Genomic DNA, 20,621 nt, shown 5'->3' with positions numbered 1-20,621 from the left:
GGGAATGCCCCAATGAAGGCAGGAATGATGGCTCTGACTCCATGATCTCAGAAGGTGAATTTATTACTTTATAATACTCTATTATATTAAAGAATATTATACTAAACTAACTAAAGAACACAGAAAGGATACTTAGCTAAAAAGCTAATAGTGAAAATTTGTGACTCTTTCCAGAGTCCTGACACAGCTTGGACCCAGTTGGCAAAACAATTCACTCCAGAGTGCAATGGAACAATCACCTGTGGGTAAACAATCTCCAAACACATTCCACATGAGCAAAACACAGGAGAAGCAAATGAGATCAGAATTGTTTTCCCTTTCTCTGAGGCTTCTCAGCTTCTCAGGAAAAAACTCCTGGGCAAAGGGATTTTTTCAGAGAAGGTGAATGCCACACAGAGCTCTCTAGAAACAGGTGAGTTTTTCCTTCCTGAGCAGGAGGGTCTCATTTCCCTGAAGCTGAGAGTTGAGGCTGTTCAGCCTGAGGAAGAGAAGGCTTTGGGGAGACCTTTGAGCCCATTCCAGTACCTAAAGGATGCTACAGACACCTGAAGAGGGGCTTTTTATGGCAAGGGAGAATGGCTTCAAAACTGAAAGAAGGTTTAGGTTAGATATGAGGAAGAAATTCTTTACTGTGTGAGTGGCTGGACACTGCAACAGGGTGTCCAGAGAAGTTGTGGCTGCCCCAGCCCTGGAAGTGTTCAAGGCCAGGCTGGATTTGAGCAGCCTGGTCTAGTGGAAGAGGTCTTTACCCATGGCAGGGGGGTTGGAATGATGTGATCTTTAACCTTCAACCCAAACCTTTTGGTGAAATCTCAAAAGAATGGGTTCAAGGAGCAGCCAAGGTCTCAAGCCTCCCTGAAAATAATTCAAGTGAAGGACATGGAGGCTGTTGCAGGACCAGTTTATGTAAAGAATAAAACTCTGAGATTTTTTTTTTCCTCCTTTTTTGGTAAAGCAAAAATAGGCTATTATGTCTCTGTTGCCCAAAAGTTGATCTAGTTTTTCCACCCATATTATTTGCTTTATAAAAATATATCATCTGTCTTTAAATTATTTCTTCAAATTTTTCTAAAGTTTTCTGCATTTAGTCCTGCTAAAAGCACAAAACTCAGGTCAGATTTACTTGGTTTCTGTAATTACACATATTGTTTTAATTGTATCTAAGTTCCTTTTCCAAACTTCTTTGAGTTTGCCTCTGTTCTGACATGGCCTTTACACAAAATGATGATGAAACGTAGAACTTTTGTTTTGGTTCTGTAGGTTTATTAAAATATCCAATCTATCAAAACTGGGCTGGTGGTAAACTTGTGTGTTGAAAATATCTAAATGGGTGGCAAGGAAACTCTCCCACTCTGGCATTGTTTGCATCACTTTGAATTATTTCTCCTAATTAGTACTTCCCTACCTAACTCTGAGGTTTAGAAATAGCCTGGCTGTGCTTGTATAAAGTACTGGGTTTCTATTGTGTCCCTCCTGGGGATGGAAATTCCATGTAAGAGTGTAAAAAACACATTGCAGCACCTAAAAATAAAGACAGTGCGCAACACTGAGCAAAGCTCTGTTCATAAAAGCCTCTGCATTTTAGCTAAAATATCCAGGTGCTTCATGGCTGGTTAATTTTTAATTTTGCTTTCTGGAACACCTAGACAGCTTTATTTATCCAGTGGGCTCATGCAAGGTGTTGGTGTGTCAAAACTTAGTTTAGTTATAGAGAAATAGCTGAGAGAATAGAGGAGATTCCTGCAGAAAACCAAACTGCAATGTGTGTGTGGGAGTCTGATTAAGAACACTGATGCTAAAGGGGTTTTTATTTATCTGCTGGGGCTGTGAGGAATGCTTCTGATGAAATAAGAAGCTGCATGAAACATTTCTGAGTTTTCTTTTTTGTCTCTAACGCGAAAATCACATCAGGTGTGACAAAAGGTTCAGAAAATCTGGTGTCCAGTGGGTTTTTTTTTACTACTGAAGCTTATTTAAGGAAAAAAAAATCTGTAAGAAAGACACCCATATAAGGGTAACAAATATTGGTTTGGACTCAGCCTTTGATGCCTTGTTGTTCAGTTTTTTAATAAATAAGGTTTGGCTATAAAGGTATTTTCCTTGGATTACATACCATGTAATCCATAGCATTATGGATGGTACATATACAAATATTTATACACCATGCCATTAATACTTATTAGTATAAGCCTATTTCAATTGTTTTCCTCAAGCTACAGCATATTTCTAAGTATAAATATTTTTTTTTCCTACCTGAAACAGATATTTAGAAACAGGTATTTAGTTGAATTAAATACAGGTAACATCAACAAGGTATGCATTCATACATTTGTTCAGGAAAAAGATATTTTACTTTCAGAAAATGGGATTTGACATACTTCTATTTTCTGAAAAAAATTACAAAGTGTTCAGTCAACATTAGATTGCAAGATTTAGCTAGGCTGCTTGTAGTAACCCTAAGATGAATTTTAATTCTCTGTCATATTTCTGCTTCAGGTAGATATAATCCACTACTCAACTCTTCTCAAATTTATTTCCAATTCTTTTAAATTTGAAAAGAGAAACAACACAGAACCAAATCTTGTGATCATGAGTGATGATAACGATAGCATTCTTAACTTGGACTTTTGAGTAACAGAAAAGCTTCAAGTTTGTGTCTTTTTTTCTCAGACTCTGCTTCAAAGAAAGCATTCAGAAATTCTTGTATTTCTGATTAATTTGGAGCTGTAATTATTTATATAAACTATATGATGTTGTGCTTAATGTGGTGCTCTCTAGCAAAGCATTTTGCAGGACCCTGTCTAGGAAAATTGGTAGGAAATGATTAAAATGCTTTCAAATCACACATCTTTAAGAAAACCCTGAAACTTCTCCGTCTTGGTCTTGAAATTTTATTAAATAATTTGCAGCAGTTTTCAGGGAGAATGCTTTTAGAAATATGGAATCAAAATTAAAATAAGTTCACATTTATTTGGGTTGGAAGAGAATAAGGTAATATCAGGTTGGTGGGACTAGACAATCTCTGTCCCAAAGTTTTCCAGGGAAGGGGGAAGGACCAAGCAGGTCCAGTGGAAAAGGTTTTTAACAAAGCATTTGAGCCAGCAGTGGCACCATCTGACTGGAAAACAGCAAATGGAATATTCATACTGGGGAGGATTATGAAGGGCTAATGCCAGCAGTATGAGCTTTGAAGATTTTCCCTGTCTCTGGCCAAAGCCTAAATCTGGTTTGGACCAAAACAGGAGAAGATCTGCCAGCAAAGATCCGACCCTAATGGGACTGAAGGGACCAGCTTTGAAAGAGTCTGAGCCCTGGCTCCTCTCTAGGGTGCAGGAATCTGCAGAAGGAATCTGTAGTTATCTGTAGTTATCAATCATCAAGATATGACAGGGCTTTTTAAACTAGGCATTTTGCAAAACTCTATTTTTTTTCCCTCTAAATAATTTTTCCCACTATCACTTAATTTTTTTGTTGTTGGAAAAGAAGAAAAGATCCCAAATATCCACCCTTTACATTTTGTAAGAATACATTGCTACTGTATGTGGTATTTTCAGGGCCCCCATGGCAGGAAGGAAATGATGAATCCGACTCCAGGTTCTTAGAAGGCTAATTTATTATTTTATGGGATTATATAATATAAAAGAATGCTATACTAAAACTATAGTAAAGAATAGAGAAAAGATAGTTAGAAGGCTTAAGAAGATACCAATGAAAAACTCTTGACTCTCTCCTCAGAGTCTGACCCAGCCTGATTGTGATTGGCCATTAAGTTAAAACAATTCACATTAAACCAATCAAACAATGACCAGTTGGTGAACAATGTCCAAACCACATTCCAAAGCAGCAAAACACAGGAGAAGCAACCAGATCATTATTGTTTTCATTTTTCTCTGAGGCTTCTCAGCTTCCCAGGAGAAGAAATCCTGGCAAAGGGATTTTTTAGAAAATATGATGGTGAAAACTTTATATGAGTATGTGACTACACAGAGGAATTTTCTAATATCCTTAACACTGATCTAATCCTCTCTGTGGATGCCCTTATTTTGCTGTAGCAGGCTCCACCTGGAGTCTCACCTGCCAATAAAACTCCTAGACAAGAACAGAGTCTGTAATGTGCCCCAGTTACCCATCTATGAAATGAAAATTATGGCACCTCCATCCCTCACAGAGATGTCATTAGGATTAAATGCATTATGGACTGAGAGGCACTCAGGTATTGTAATGTAGTCCTGGAAGTATGATAAGGGACAGAGAAGGGAAAATGTTCCCTTTTACAGGGGAAAATGTTCCTCTGTAAATCATGGCATGTCACACTCACTGGATGCAGCCAGCTCAGCTCACACTGGGTCTTGGTTGTTACTGGCCCAGTTTTCATGAGACTTTTTCAGCTTTGAATCCTTCTCAGAGTTTGGAGAGTGGGGCAGAAAGAAACTTGGGATTGGCTTCCACCTGTACCTGGAGCTTTGATTTTAATTCCCCAAGAGGGTGAGGTAGAGAGTAGAATTCCTGATTGACATATGAGCTGGATGACCTATAAGGGAGTATAAAAAGATTTAGATGGATATTTTCAATAGAAGAATATTCTTTAACAGAGGGATATCATAAGGACAAATGTACGTCTTAGAGGCTGGAAGGTTTCCCAGCCCTCTGGAAAATGCAGTGAAAAGTTTCCCACAGGAACTCCAGTAATACAAGATGCATAAATTCAGAAGAGATACAGAGAGAGCACAGAGATAACAGTGTGTATCCCTGGGGCCTTGGCTGAGCAAGCCACTAACAAAGAGATCCAAAAGATAGGGAATGCCACCATTCTGATAGTGACAACATTGAAAGGAGGGAGGAAGATTTCCTCTCCTTTTGGTGAGGTGAGGAGACCACTCAGGAGCTCAGGAGGTGAGGGTCCAGACAAAGAAAGGAGGGAAGGCTGGAAGGGAGAAGAAATTTGACTTCAGAAGAGACAGAGTGGCTTAGAGGATTAACCTGTCTGTGAAGTGTTCTCTACAAGAGAAACAGTGTTTGTTTCTACATGCAAATCCTCCTCCATGACATCCAACCCATTTGCCCCTAATTTCCCCCCCCTTCAGAGACCTGACTTGGTAACTCAGTTGGATGAGGATGTTGGCTGATGGCACTGCTCTTTGGGGAGCTCTTCTACTTTCTACTCTGCCTTGGAGCTGCAGAATAAAGCCCTGTGTGCCAGATGCATAGCTGGGATTATTAGAGGCAGATGAGAAAGGAGGAGCACAGAAACTTTAATGTAGCCCATGTTGTCACTCCATGAGACTTCTTCTAGATTTGGGACTTTTTTTAAGGCTTTCAAATGGCTAAGGATTTGCTGGTTGATTTTTGTTTGAAATATTTTAAAATAAATTACAAAAAGGAAAAAGCTGTGAGACACTGATAAAACAGGAGAATGTAAATGAGCTGTCCTTTGCACAGTGGTCTTAGTGGAGCAAAAATACAAAAGATATAAACTCACATTGCAGAGGAGGCCTAACCCTTTATGATCTTCTCTCTCATCTGTTCTTACTTGCTTCTTATTTTCTTAGGTGCTTCAGCTGCCTATTCATATTTAGATAACTCCATATCTGGATCTGATCTGTGTAAATAAAAATTTCTGTCTCTGCTTTCTCTTTATTGTTTGTATCAAAATGGAAAGTCTCCTTGAGCATGCTGCAATTCTGGTCCTCAGCAGCTGAACCTGGGGCTCAGCTCTCCTGCCTGTCTCCAGCTCTGAGGATAATCCTTTTCAGTCAGGTTTGAAGAGGCAGACTTACTTCTAAAGTGTTTGCAAGGGAGGGAGGGGGAAGGAATTTCAAGTCACAGACAAAAGCACCTGCTTGCTGTGAACAGCAGAAGGGTTTGGTGCTGCCCTCCATCCCCCTGCAGCAGCACTGTGAAACCTGGAAACTCTCATTGTTTTATCACAGAACCACAGAATGGCTTTGGGTTGGAAGGGCCATTAAAGACCATCTAGTTCCTACCCCCCTGCCATGGGCATCCCTCACTAGACCAGGTTGCTCAAAGCAGCTTTTGGCAGTAAAATTGTTCTAGATGGGAAGTTTAAGCAGAAAGATTCAGTCTGAATAATTGCAGGGGGAAGAATTCCCATCCTGGCACTTTGGGAGTGTGCAGTGAGAGCCCACCCAGACCCTTTGCAGCACAGGTGGGCAGAGCATGTGCCCTCTCTTGCTGCTCCTCACCTTGTGTGCAATTGCCAGCTGACACTTCCAGCAGATTTTTTCTGCATGTCAGGAGTGGCTTGATGTCATCATATTGTGGAAAGATTTTCATAGTTACATCAATACCTCTGAGTTAAAATTCATGTGTTTTTCTATACATATGATAAATTCAAGGTAGGAGAGCAAGGAAAAGGCTGCTCAGAAAGAGGTAGATCTCTCTCTGTGGTGCTTTTTTGGCTGCCTGGACACCACTGTGTGCTGAAAACAGTAATACAGTAAAACACAAGATGTTTTGGCCTCAGCAGTTTTGATGCAATAGTCTTAAGCTTCCTTTATAAGCAAACTGAAAAATGAATTTTCATCCTTAGAAAACACATTGTCTGCCACTCTAATGAGAAAGATTAACAAAGGAGATATGAACAGCTCATTCCCACCTGAAACATGGCTGAGGCTCCTCACCTGTTGGTTTTCCCAGCTTTTACAGAAATGGGGTAACTGAGAGGTGTTGTAAAAGATTTTATTTCATTATCAGTCTAGTGAGACACAAGAGATGTAAAAGTTAACACCATTCTATCAGAAGCCACCCTATTTCCTGGGTACAATACCTTATAAATGTTTTTCAACCTATTAACTTTATTAACAATGCTGCTAATACTCCTAACACCAATCACCCATTAATTTACCCCACGTGACCTTGCTACAATGCATCCTTCACAGTTCTGATTCTCCAAAATATCTGGTCTTTTTGCAAGGCCATCTTTTGGAATTTGTTTCTAGTTCAATCTCCCTCTCCACAATGTCATCTCTATTCCATGGCCTCCCTAAGTCAGCACACCTTAGCTCAGAGCTGTGTGCTCTTAAAGAATTTTAAGAATTCTTTACAAATCCATTTCCCACGCACTCAACAGCCCCACAAAAGCCTTTCCCTGGGCAGAGGTTGACACCACCAGGCCTTTCACCTGTGATTTCTACCACATCTTGCCTCTCCAAATGCTCAGGGTGCTGTTTTGTTGGTGTCCATGGGGGTGTTCCACAGCACAGGGAGGTGTGGCAGACAAACCAGCCCTCAGAATTCACCATAAATAGACAATTCCAAGTAGTCACCAGCATTTGCAGGTGTGAAAAGTGTCAGGTAAGGTGTCTCCAGATATTCTCATTTTATTTATGTCACAGAGTAACTGAAAATGTCATTGAAGTGATCTATGCAATGTGGGTAGCCAGGACATCTAAGGAATGACATCTTTTATTAAAGATGTGTGCATTCTTTCAGTTAATCAACCAGCCAGATGTGGATATACTTCATTTTTATTAGCTCCTCTTCTCTTTAATACTTTTTTTCTTTTCCATTACAATTGAGGACAGTTTCAATGTACTTATGCCTTCTATGCAGGTTAATGTACATAAAGTACATAAAAGTGATCAATTTTTAAGTGCTTATATTTAAGAAGAAGGAAGAATCTCCTCATCAGTTTTACATCCCCTCTCTTAAAATGAAAAATACAGATGAAGAGGTTTTCAAAGTGGCCTGCTAATTTTGCAGACACAGCTCCTGGAAGGCAATTCCTCCTGTAAGTTCAGGGATTTTTTTCAGCTCTGATCTTGCTTTTGCTTTTAGAATTTGTAACCCAAATCATTTCTTGGAGTGCTGGGAATGAACCACACCAAATGTTTGTGTGGTGTTGGGGTTTTTTTGTCTCTATGGTTTGGCCCAAAGTTTCTCTGACTGGGGAATGTGTGGCTCCATTCAGCTGTTGTTGCTGAAGGACTTGGGGATCTCTTTTGGGGGTTTTAAAAATAAGAGTCTGAAAGGCACTCTTTTGAAATGAATTGTGTGTTGTTGGTTTTCAGTCCTAAACTGTGTGTAGCCATGTCAGTTTTGAAGAATAACCATGTTTTCTCTTCACAATGAGGACGTGCAGGTCTTGAGATTGTTCTTAGAAATGCAGTAAGTTACTAAAAGGACTGAAAGGTGAAATACTAGAGAGTAAAAATATGCAAAAGATATTTACCCAAATATTTGTATTAGTGTCCTAAGAACCTGATAACTCCCATGAACTGCCCCAAGAATACAAATTGTATAACTAGCATATTCCAACCTCCAAATGCCTTTCATGTCAGTATGAGAGATACCATCAGGCACTTTGAAAGCACCAGCCTATTTATAAAGATACCATCAGAAACCTGCCTGATGCTGCTGACTTATGAATCAATTATCTGGACTTCACCAATGATAGATCTGCTCTGAATTTTGGAGCCATATGTTTAGAGCAATGCCATACACTGGTAGGCTATTCAGCATCCCAACAGGGTTCTTATCTTCCTGTATAGGCCTGTCAAAAAGAGAGAGAAAAATACCCTACCTGTAGGACCTGTTTCCCAGAAACACTTTGTTAAAAGGGGAAAAAAATTGTGGATATCAAGTTATGTATAACTAGAGCTAGAAGGAAAAGATTGATCAGTAGTGTGTTTGGGGTTGTTGCTGACAGCAGACAATAAATTTAATTTATTTGAAAGCTATTGAAGATGGTCAGCCAGATTTGGATTTAAAAACAAGTTTTTCTGAAGTGGTGGAATGACTTAAAAGAGAGGCAAGGTTTTTTAACACAGAATTTAAGCTACTGTGGAAAAGTATAAACAATCCAGCTGGGACACTGGAGTGAATAATTCTGTGGATGTTTCTGTGGGCATTGAGGCCCAATAAAGGATTTCACCATCTCAACAACCATCTCAACTGAAATGTTGTGGCTCTTTACCATTCAGGCACCTTCTTTTCCTTGCTCCCAAATCCTCTTTCCCTTTCTAGACACACCTGTAAGTTCAGTGCCTTCACATGGCTGTGCTTATGCTCTGTTAGACTGATGCCTTAGGGGTTTAGCTTTTTATATTTTACATATATTTGTAATCCTGCAATTATTTTGTATATAACTCTAAACTCCATGGGCAGTGTGAGCTGCTGCTTTCCCATTTTGGGCAGACACAACAATTCCTTTCCAGGCCTGGGAATCAAGGACACCTCACTGCCTCAGGCCCTGAGAAATGTAAACAAAAGTGAGTTTGGGTGGAGCAAACTCGGGGGAAATGGCTTCATTACCTGAATCTGTAATTAGAAGATTAGGCTCCAATATGCAAATGGACCAAATTTATAAAAGCATGAAAACCTGTGACCCATCATCCATTTTTGGGTGTAGCCCCTGGGGGGCTTTGTCTGCCCTAAGGGTACCTGAAGGCCCTTCAATAAATAGAACTGCTTTTTATTCCCTTAATTTTGTCTGACCTCTGGTTTTAGGTAGTACCAGCAAGTCATCAAGAGATTTGTTGCTGCGTTGATAAAATTGTATTGAAATTGTGGAGAAAGAGTTTTTGTCAAACTCTTTATGTGCTTCCCTCGCTGCTCCTTGCACTGTGCTTACAGCTGAGGGCTCTGAGTTACTCCTGTAAATATCTGAGTCCTGTAAAGATCTTTTTTTGGCTCTGGGCTGCCAGAAAAACAACAAGAAAAGCAGCTGAGATTGAGAGTAGAGAGTGGCACAGGTCGCTGAAGTGACTTATCCAAGGTCACTCTCTCTCTGTTTCAGTTTAATTTGTTTACTTCTCTGAGGAGATTACAGTGCTGAGCTGTTGGGCTGAGTGTTAACATTTCCTGAGTCCTCCTGGGAAGGCTGAGTGTTACACACCAACAACTAGAAGTGACAAAGCTGGCACATCCCAGCAGCCCACAGGAGCCTGCTCATCTCCCCTCCTGGAGGAGTCGTGTCTGCCCTTTATCAGTCAGGAAAAGATCCTGCCATGGTGCCCAACACAGCTGCTGCTGTCTGCTGGGGGAAAACTAAATCTGAAATTTTCCTTTTTTTCAGAAGGAAACGCAGGTTTGTGATAGCTGGCAAGTGAATGTATGAAAACCTGACAAGCTTTAGATGGGACTTGCAGGTGTGACACTCAGCTGTATTTTTCCAAATAATAATTGTGCAGTTTGAGGAAGATTTTTCAGAGGACAGGTGTTTGGTACTTTGGCAAATCAAGCCTCTTGAAAAGTGTAGAAATTTGTGTATCACTTTACTTCCCCCTAAAAAAAAGTAGACAGATGGAAGTTGTCTCACCTGCTCTTTCAAGATCTGAGTTACTACTCAGGTAATACTCTAATAGTCATAACTCCATAGATACTCTAATACTCCTAACTGGTGACTTTTTGTGTATTTTTATTATTGAGAACTATGTTTGGGATGAGAGAGGAAAACTTCCTGAAAAAAGTCTGTAAATCTGAATTTCTTTTGCTAATAGAACATCTAATATTGTAAAAGGGACACAGCTCATGCTTGTAAATATAAATGTACTGATAATTTGAGGCAATTGGTATTTGGATATGACTTGGAAAATGTGGTTTGAGAAAAACTTGGTCTTTTTTATCAGACTAAGTGATCATGTTTTCCTGGAAGTTTTATTAATTGGATGCTGGAGATAGAACTCTCCATATCCCCACAAAACATCCTAAAAGGAAAGATGTCACATAATAATGCCCAGATAGTACAGTCACAGTTTCAGGTGCATAAAACTTTCTGCAGGTGGGAATTTTAAAGATAACCTCTTGTTTAAAAACAAACAAGCAAAAACAAAAAAAAGCAAAACCCAAAGGCAACCAAATTTAAAAACAAACAAACAAAAAAACAAACAAAAAACAAAACAAAAAGAAACCAAAGCCCAACTGCCCAATTATAAATGTTCTCACCTAGTGACATTATCATATATGTGCAATTCATCATTTATTTTGAAGATTCTTCCTAGTGAATGGAGACTGTCCACCCCAAAATCTATTGTGGCTATAAATACACCCTCAAAAGAGATCAGAAATGGTCCCCAGGTCATGCCTTCAGCCCTTTTACACAAATATCACATATTACAAAAATAATTATGAAATATTATAATACATATTGTGGTACTAATTTATTAAACTGCATCATAGAATCATATTTATGCTGTATTATAAATCAGCTTGGGTTTATAAAGGTGTGGCTGTTGTATGAGACAAGAATGAATCCTTTTGCTGGGTGCTCTGTACCTGAGCTCTATCCAAAGTCAGCAGGAAGCTGCAAGGGCTTTAGAGCACCTCTGCCTCTTAAGCACTAATGGATTTGAGGAATTAAACAGCATCAAGCACAGCAAATATTGACCTCTCCTCAGAAAATATTTGCCATCTCATTTATTGTTGTGTGTCCCCTGCACTAGGATATGTTAACATTAGCAGCTATGATTTGCTAGGTGAACTAATGTTCTAAATTGACAAACTCAGCTATTTGCTCAAGGCCCCTCAGATTGATTTCTAGATGCTTTGCTCATCACCAAGGCATCTGTTCCCTGCTCAAATGTCACTGTGGTTTTAGGTGCTTCTGGCTTTATAGAATAATTCTGAGCCTCATTTATTTTATATGAACAACTTGCCAATTTTGTGAGCAATAATATGGCAAGTGTTTGTGTACAGGAGGTATGTTGTGAGCTGAACATTTCCAAGCCTTGTTTAAAGAAACATTTTAATTAGCACACACATTTTGCAGGCTGGGAAACCGAGGCATAAAATTAACAGGAATTTGCTGTACCAGGTTTTCACAGCAGCTAAAATCCCCCTTTTCATGAAGGACTTGGTCATTTGCAAAGTGGGTGCTGGGCTTCCATGTAGTCAGGATTTCTGAAACACTTCTTTTCTATATGGAATATGTGTTTCCTGATTTTCAGAACCTGGATCTATAGCCTAACTAATGTATATTTCCTTCATCTCTTTCTCTGCATGCTGCCAGAGCTCCTACATAATTCTGCTGTAAATAGTTGGAAAGCAGAAAAAAAATCTTCCTGTTGTGACTTTTTGTTCTGCAAGAGGGATTCTGAGTTTGAAATTGGAATAAGCACCAAGTTCATAATTTAACATTCTCCTGTAGTATTTTGGCTCACCTTTACTGTGAGACTTAGAGGAAGCTGGAAGAAAAAACTAGGAAGAAGAGAAAGGGTCAATTGATGGAACCTGATCAGGTCAATTCCTTTTTTGTGAGTTGAAGTAAAATGCAGCCCAGATGCCAAAATCATCTTGCATTCTCAGGCTATGAAGCTTTGAAAGCCTGACATAAGATATCTCTCATAAAATGATTTATGCTTTGCTTCATCAAACGTGTCTACTAGAGAAAAAGAACACATCAAGGCTTAACACAAATACTTACAAGGAGGAAAATATTTAAACTTCTGTTTCTGTCTCAAAGTCCTGAAAAGAAAATGGGTTCCTCCCTTCAACCTCTCCCCAGGTACATGGAAAACATGTTTTCTTCTCTAAGGAAGAGCTCTGAAAAGAGTGTTGAAGGGATTGAGAGAGACAGAATCCAGAACAAGTTGGTACACAGTGCAATTATGGAGAGCACATGCTTAGTGGTGATAGGCTATTAAGTTTTATAATCTGAAATCAGTGACATTTGCAATAATTATTATTAATAGCCCAGTTTCTTACTCATCATATTTAAATGGAGCTTTATGGCTTAACTATCTAAAGTAATCAACTTCCAATTGTGTATTCCATTAGCCTAAATCAGAACAGTTGGGTGATAAGAAGTGCACTCAGTACCTCTCTCTTCCTGCACATTATCATGCTGTAAATAAATAAAAAAAAATAAATCTGGACATGGTTTACCCAAAATTACTCAGCAGTCACCAATGGAAAGCCCCCCTGGAAGCCAGCTGCAGTTTTCCATGATGCTGAAGGAAGGACTGAGGCTGTTTGTGAGCCCTGAGTGAACCTGGGCTGTGCCAGCCAAAGCACAGCACCTCTGTGCAGTTAACAGATTTTCAGTGGTTCCAGCACCTTGGGACTGAGTGTCTCACCCCCCAAACTTGGCATAGCTCCTTCTCTAGATGTTGTGCCACCAATAGTTCCTTTAGTGCTGACACCTTTGCTGGGAGTCCTGCTTTTAGTCATCTGAGAGGGGGAAAAAAATGAGATTCAAAGCAACAAGAATAATGCAGGTGAGAGGAGGTGGGTGAAAAATGAGAACAGCAAAGGACAATTTGGAGGAGTCCTCTCAGAAAAGAGTGGTGGGTGGAAGTGCCTCTCTGTGTCCTTGTCACATCTGCTGGGGACTTGAGAACTTCATGTCATTTTAAATTGTCTGGGGATCCTACAAAAGCTCTTTTGATGCAGCAAGGTCTGATATGCTTTAAGAAGTCACTGGGAATGCTTTTCTGAATAGAAATGTGACATTTTTAGAGCCCTTTCTTTCCTTTTTAAACTGTAATCATGCTTTTATCAAAGGCTTTCCTTAGAAACTGTTTTATTTCTTAATACTCACACAGACAGCATTAACTGGTTCTTTTAAACAGCTTAAATGTTAATTTCAAAGTAAAAATTTTCTGTTCTTTGGGAGTTGTTGATGTTTGGGGTTTTTTAAGGACATACAACATCCAGAACAAATTACAGAAGATATATCTGGATTTGATGTAAGCAGAGAAAATCATTGGAAGAGATAGATCAAACCCTTTTGTAACAATAATTCTTAAGAGGTAAGGAACAAATTGACTCTTCAAAGCCAAATTTCTTGAAGGAGTTAACATCCACAGGGCCCATGAAAAGAGCTTTTTTTCCCCTTCACCTTTAGTAGCCTGGCATCTTTTTCATTGTAACTTACCTGTGTGTTTTACACCTATTTTAAGTGAATTAAAGATGAGCAATTCACAGAAGTGATGCATTTTCTGTCGGGCCATTACCACTTGTTTTCTCAGCACGTTCTGCAGATCCAGCTAAAGTTGCCATTACAGAAATCAATTGGTGGGCAAGGTGGTGAGCATTTACTGACAACAGATAGTTAGAACTACAGTAAATGCAGGGTTTAAAGGAGGCACTGAAAGTGTGTCTTTGCTGTAGCTGGGTTGTTAGACACTACTCTGTGCTATAGGGAGCTGGTGAATGTCAAGATTTGCTTTCATTCTGGATATTTCATGCTACAGTGCCTGTTAATGGCTGTGTGCTCGGCACTTCTGTCAGTTTTGTGTCTTGACCTCTGGGTCTGCTACAAAAATTGTGCTGGATGCCAAATGTAAGTGGGGTGGGACAAATGTCAGAGCTGAAGGAAAAGCAGTGTTATCCTGCCACAGTGGATTTTGAATATCATGCAATAACAGATTCCTGGTTTTGTACTTTTTAAGAAATACTCATTTAGGTAATTTTCATCTGGTCACCTTAGCTCCCATCAGGTGCACAGCTGGAATTCATTATAAATATCCTTGCAACATGAAATTGCAAGGAAGAGGGAGAGATTTGTAGCTGTCATATGTCCAGACACATGTCCATGAGTGTTCCTAAGGACTTGGCAATTTTTCTCAGTGTTGTCCAACCAGGGGGTGCTCAGAGAGTTTCCCTCTATCACTCTCTTTTGGACAGAGACCTCCCAGCAGCTCAGAGCTTGGGAGCTGTGCTATCCCCACAGCAGCTCTGAGAGGTGAGGGAAGGAGGAAAATGTGTGGAGCAGAATCATACAGGAGAGATGGAAGTCATCCAGTCCAATCCCTGCTCCAAGGGAGCAGAATATCATGAAGTTCCAAACCCCCTGCCATGGGCAGGGACACCTTCCAAGGTTGCTCAGAGTTAGATCAAGCTCCTCAGAGCCTTTCACAGCCAAGTTTTAAGCACTTCCAAGAACAGAGGTTCCAGCCTTTCTAGAAACTTGTTGCTCTCAACTTATTTCCACACCTCCAGCTGGAATTTTCCTTACTGCCACTTGTATTTTTTGGCCCATATCCTTCCACTGTGCACCTCAGAATATCTATAGCCCCCTAGCTGGTACCTGAAATGGGCAATTGAATCCCTTATCCTTCTCTCACCCTTCTCTCCTTCAGGATAAATATTTCCATCAGCCCCTACTCATGGGAAATGTGCCTTTATTAATCATGCTCATGGCCCTTTGCTGAGCTAACTCCAGCCTGTTTCTCTGGAGGGACACAAAGCTGGTTGATCAGTTTGATAAGCTGAATTCAAGTGTTCACTGTCCTCATCCTTGAAGGACATAGCCAAGGCATACACTAGATATGAAGTCAACTTTAGATTGTCATTTAAAATTCAAAATTAAATATTCTCCTGGTATACAGCCCGTCCAATTTCTGTGTTCATCTCTTTTCCAGGAGGAAAATGAGAAATCTTGGGCATCAAGAATTGCAGGTTCCATTCCTTACTTGGCTTTCTTTGCTCACAGAAAGAGCTTTATAAAATAAAGATCCTTTTGTGATAGTGAAATAGGGACAAGTTGAACATTTAAATATTGAATAGTTAGAAAAATTGCCAGCAACAACTGGTTATTTCAATAGAACATTTTTTTTTCATTATTTAAAAGTATTATTGATTCCTGTTAGGTTTTTTTCCTGCCTTTGCAAAGTACAAAGTCCTTAAATAATTTGAGTTTTCACTTATTTCCTCAGAATTGTGGCATATGACTGATAACTGCCTTTAGAACTTCTAATAGCTAAATTACAATTATTATGCAAAGACCTACAATAGACAGTTATATGGATTGTTAAATGACTTTGCCTTTTTTGCAAACCATAATCATTTTCCTTTATTAGCTGAAGGATTTCATAATTTAAGGGAGATGAGAACCTATAAGTCACACTTTCAAATAAGGAACATGGATATTGCAAACATTAAATTCTCCCATAAAAATGTTAAGGCATCATTAAACTAGGATCAGATTAATACAATTCAGTCAACTCTAGATAGATATCTCCTGTAATAGGCTGAAACAATACCTAGTGATATAGGACGTGTAAGATTTTACTACAATCAATTTATAAACCTATAAAACACACAGGTATCACTCAAAGCCACTGTTAATTTTGCAAGCCCTGTATTAAATCAAGTGAATTTGGTAAGGAAAAAATATTCCCCACCCTTACTGTAACTCCCTTTCTGTTGTTAGCTGCTATCACAGCATCTTCCACCCTGAGTCAGATGAGAGATGCCTTCTGGTAGGGGTTGACCTGAGAATCTGTGCTTGATTTATCCATCTGTTTAAGTGTCTGAAAGACTTTTAAATGGATTTTCAGGGCATAATTTAATTCTCACTTGTAGCACTGTAAAGCTGGAGTCATTCTGTGTTTGTTCCAGAAGAACAGCAAGCGGGATTTGACCCCGGGTTTAATCAAATTAAAAACAAAGATTTACATTTCTTCTGATCAGCTGGGGAAAGGGAGGGAGTTAGCTGGGGAAAAAGGTTTGGACTAAAGGCTCTGTGTGTGTTCCTTCCAAAGGTACAGGGCAACTCTGTGGGTCTGGAGGAATGGCAATTTCAGACAAGCAGGGCAGAGCCAGCGAGGCAGAACTGGAGATGCAGAAGTTCCAAAGCATGATCTGGTTGTCTGTGGCAGCCTCACAGGTCCTGGTGCACACATTTCAAGTGTTGTAGGTATTGTCCTAGTCAAACCCCTGTGTGGGTACATGTGCACTGGAATATTTTAGCATGGATTTCCAAAAACACAACAGATTTATTGCATGTGCATAAGGAAAGAGAGAGGGAAATGCTTCTCCCATGGCACCCAGACATGCATCAGTGCATTGTGTCAAACATGGATCAGGATATGACCATAAACTGTGCTGTATCTCTTTTATGCATTAATAATCAGTCTGCCACTAAATTCTTTGCAATAAGACCCAGAGGCTGAAGCAGGACTGAGAGGAGCCAACAGAAAGGAGGAGAGTGACTTGCTGAGCTGAGCTGAGTTGGTGTGACTCCTAGGAGATTTACAGCAGAATAAAGAGGAAATCTCTTTGGAGGAACTGTTTAAAAGGTGATATGAGGAAAAAAAAAAATTAGTTTAACTTGTTCTGTGAAGCCAGACTGGACCACTCAGGACAGACCAACTTGCACATACTAGTCTGCTTTTTAACACAGGCTAACTGCATGAACTCTCTGTGCTTGGAAAGAGAAAAAGCTCCATTAACAACAGAATAGGTTTGTAAATCTGTATTAACGATCCAGAATGTAAGCAAACAGAAGGAGGTGTCAAATAAAAAAAAGAGGAGTATAGATTAGTTTCTTTGCAAAGCCCTCCATTTGCATTTAAGATAAGTTGTGTGATTTAATTCAGTATTTGCAGTATTCCCTAAGGTCTGTACAGGACAGATCCCAGGCTGCCTCAGTCATTTAGTGAATCATCTAATGCAATTGAATTCTGAGTGACAGCCAAAATTATATGTAGTTAGTAAAAAATGTTGTTGTATTTAATCATATAATTGTGCATCCATTTAGATCAGCCCAGCAATCACAAGAACCCTTATCCACAAGTACCTTTACCTATGTGACTCGTGGTTAATAAGCAGAAAAAGCTCACTCAGAGGGCATTCTCAGGCAGAGGATTTGAAGAATAAGGCCTAGCTATATGCCAGCAAGAGACATTGCTAAAAATCCATTGTTGTAGATGAGGATTGTTTATAAATTAGGGTTTTTTTGTATGCAGCCACCTCATTGCAAAGTAAAAGGTGCTACCCTGGTGAAATCTCATGTGAAAGAAACCATGAAGCAATTTTTGTTATAGTTTGCCAATTTAAATACATAGGGGTGGGAAAAAAAAAAGTGGAAAATAACATTTCAGCCTAGATACCCACTGAACATCTTCTGGTCTGCCCTGTCAGTAAATTCTCCTCCAACAACTTCTGAACCTGTGAGAGAAATTTGAAAGAGGAGGTCAAGTTTTAAAGTGCATTTTCTTTAAGATTATTGGAAAAAATTCTCAGAATATAAGGCAGAAACCCTGACTGGCATTTTTGTTAAGGCAGTCAGCAGCATCTGCTGGGCATCTCATTCTGATGTTTGGGTGCTGGAAGAGCTGGGGCTGTGCTCAGAAACTGGTGTGACTGTGGCCACATCTCAGTGGCCTAAAGGAAACAACTCACTGAACAACTTTGTTGTATAGTTAAATTTCCTTTTTGATGAAACAATGTGAATTAAATCCATTTGGTGCCAAATCTTCCAGTGGCAAGGAGAAGGACGTGAGCAACAGCAAATGAAGGCATGAGTGGTGCAGAGATTTTATGCTGTCTGTTTGCAAGTAATGAGCTTGGTTCATCCATATGGCTGGTAATTGCTCTCAGAATAAGTCACAAAGTGAACTAATGGCTTTGCTCACACACAAATTGGAGAAACATATTTTCCAAGTCAGAAAACAATTGATTAGTTGAATCGTGAGCTTGGAAGTTGGGAGACCTGATTCAGCTTTCTGCCCCACCTTAGGTTTTTGGAGTTACCATAGCCAAGCTTTTGAAATATGGCTTTGCTGCAGACTGCAGTGAAGCATCAAGGTCTGTAGTTAGTTTTTAATGAGCTAGCTTGGAAGCAGTCTGTGGCAGCACTCAGTTAACTTCTCCTCAGCTCCAGTTCATCCATTAATTTCACTGGTGACAGTTGGATTTCAGGGTGTTCGGTGAAGTTCAGCAGGGATCAAATATAATCCAGCACTCTGATCAATCATATGAAATAAATTTAGCATTAAATGACCCAGTGGTCATCTCAAGCTAGATGTTAATTGTCTAACCATGGGGACTCCATTGATTTGGTAAAGTAGGACAGATGGGCTCTGTAGTGCTGAAGATGAAGGACAAAATCACCAGCCAAGAGACTGTATTTGGAGCATGATTCATCTCACCTAACCTCAGAGATCCCCAACCCTAATTGCCTTTAGAGTTGGTGGAGAATTTAATGCCTTTTGGAGGGTGACTCATCTGCTTTACTTGAGGCACCACCTCCATGAAGTGAATTGTTTGGTAGAAAGGCATATGGATATGGGGGGAACCTAGAAGCAGATCTCTGTTTTGGGCTGTGCAGTCCCAACCTCGGGGTCTTTTCAGGAAGAGGCCTTGCTTATTTAAAGGTTGATGCAGCGTGTCTGCCCTACAGCTTGCAGGTAAGAGAAGAAACACTCCTGCCCAAGCCTAGTTTTGTTCTCTGCCATGTCTCTCTGCCATACTCTGGGGATAACACCCTCAGGAAGCTGCAGAAAGACAAGGTGGAAGTGAAACCTGTGCTCAGACCAACAAGTGTGTCAGGAAACAGGACAGAAGCTTTGGAGCCCTTCTTGAGGATATTCATATGCATGGAGGGGATGTTAACAGGAAACCTTCCAGTGCCTTAGAGAGAGGTGAACTTTATTTCAGTGAAACAGTGTGGTGGTGTTCACTGGGGTCCCAGGACGAGGGAAGGGATGAGAATCTTGACTCCAAGTTTCAAAAGGCTGATTTAGCATTTTATGATATGTTATATTAAAGGAAAATGCTATATTAAAACTGTACTAAAAGAATAGAAGAAATGATTTCATCAGAAGGCTAGAAAAGAATAGAAAGGAATGATAATAAAATCTTGTGACTGACCAGAGTTCCAACACAGCTGGACCTGTGATTGGTCATCAAGCAGAAACAATTTCACATGCTAGGTAAACAAATCTCCAAATCACATTCCAAAGCAGCAAAACATGAAGCTGAAGTTTCCCAGCTTGTCAGGAGAAAAGCTCCTAATGAAAGGATTTTTCAGAAAATATGTCTGTGACCAAACAGCTGAGCCCAGAAGAGTCAGTCCTGAAAAAACCCTCCCAACACCTTCAGTTTTACCAATAAATCCTGTTCAATTAAGCCTATGAGATTTCACATTGTTAAACACAGAAAAATCCATTGCAAAATTTTATATAGTTGGGAGACAGGAGCAGTTTCACCTGTACTTTGTGATCAGTGCTCTTGGATTTATTAACAGGGATGTTTGAGCTGAGAGGGATGAAGTGTGAGGAAAATGCCACGAGAGGGAGATGTTGGAAGCAGGAAAGCTGTCGGGTTACTTCTAAAAGGCACTCCACTAAAGTTTGTTGAACTTTCAGGGAGCTCATGGCATCTTTAAAATCAAGTTTATTCTGGGAGGGAAATTTTCTGGAAAGTTAGAAATCACTTTGGGGAAAAAAAAAAAAAGCACCAAAAAAAACTAAAACAAAACAAACAAACCAAAAAAAACACTGTAACCAAAAACCTGTGTGAAACCTATTCAAAAAGTTGTGTTTATTAAAAAACGAAATCTTCACCAAACACCACAATGCCTGCCATTTTAAGATCAGATGTTTTAATTTCCACTTCTTTTATAGTTTTTTTTAAGTGGTGAAATGCAATAAATAATGTAGATATGGTGACACTTTACTGCTCAATATGAGGAGAGAAATGTACAAGGAGAAAAACCTGCCCAGAGAGATCACTCCTCTCCAATTATCTTGTTTGTGACATGTGTTTCTCACTACTGTTGAGACATCTCCCTGGAAAAACCTTGGCTATTTCCCAGAGTTCAGCAGTAATTAAATGCTTATCTGAACTCCTAGAGCCAGTCTTGAAAAATGAATGTAGCAGTAAATGGCTCAAGTCATGTCAAATATATGGGGCTAAATGTGGATATTAATTAT

This window comes from Haemorhous mexicanus, chromosome 5 (genome assembly GCF_027477595.1).
Source record: "Haemorhous mexicanus isolate bHaeMex1 chromosome 5, bHaeMex1.pri, whole genome shotgun sequence".
NCBI lineage: Eukaryota > Metazoa > Chordata > Aves > Passeriformes > Fringillidae > Haemorhous > Haemorhous mexicanus.
Note: the sequence above shows the minus strand (reverse complement) of the source record.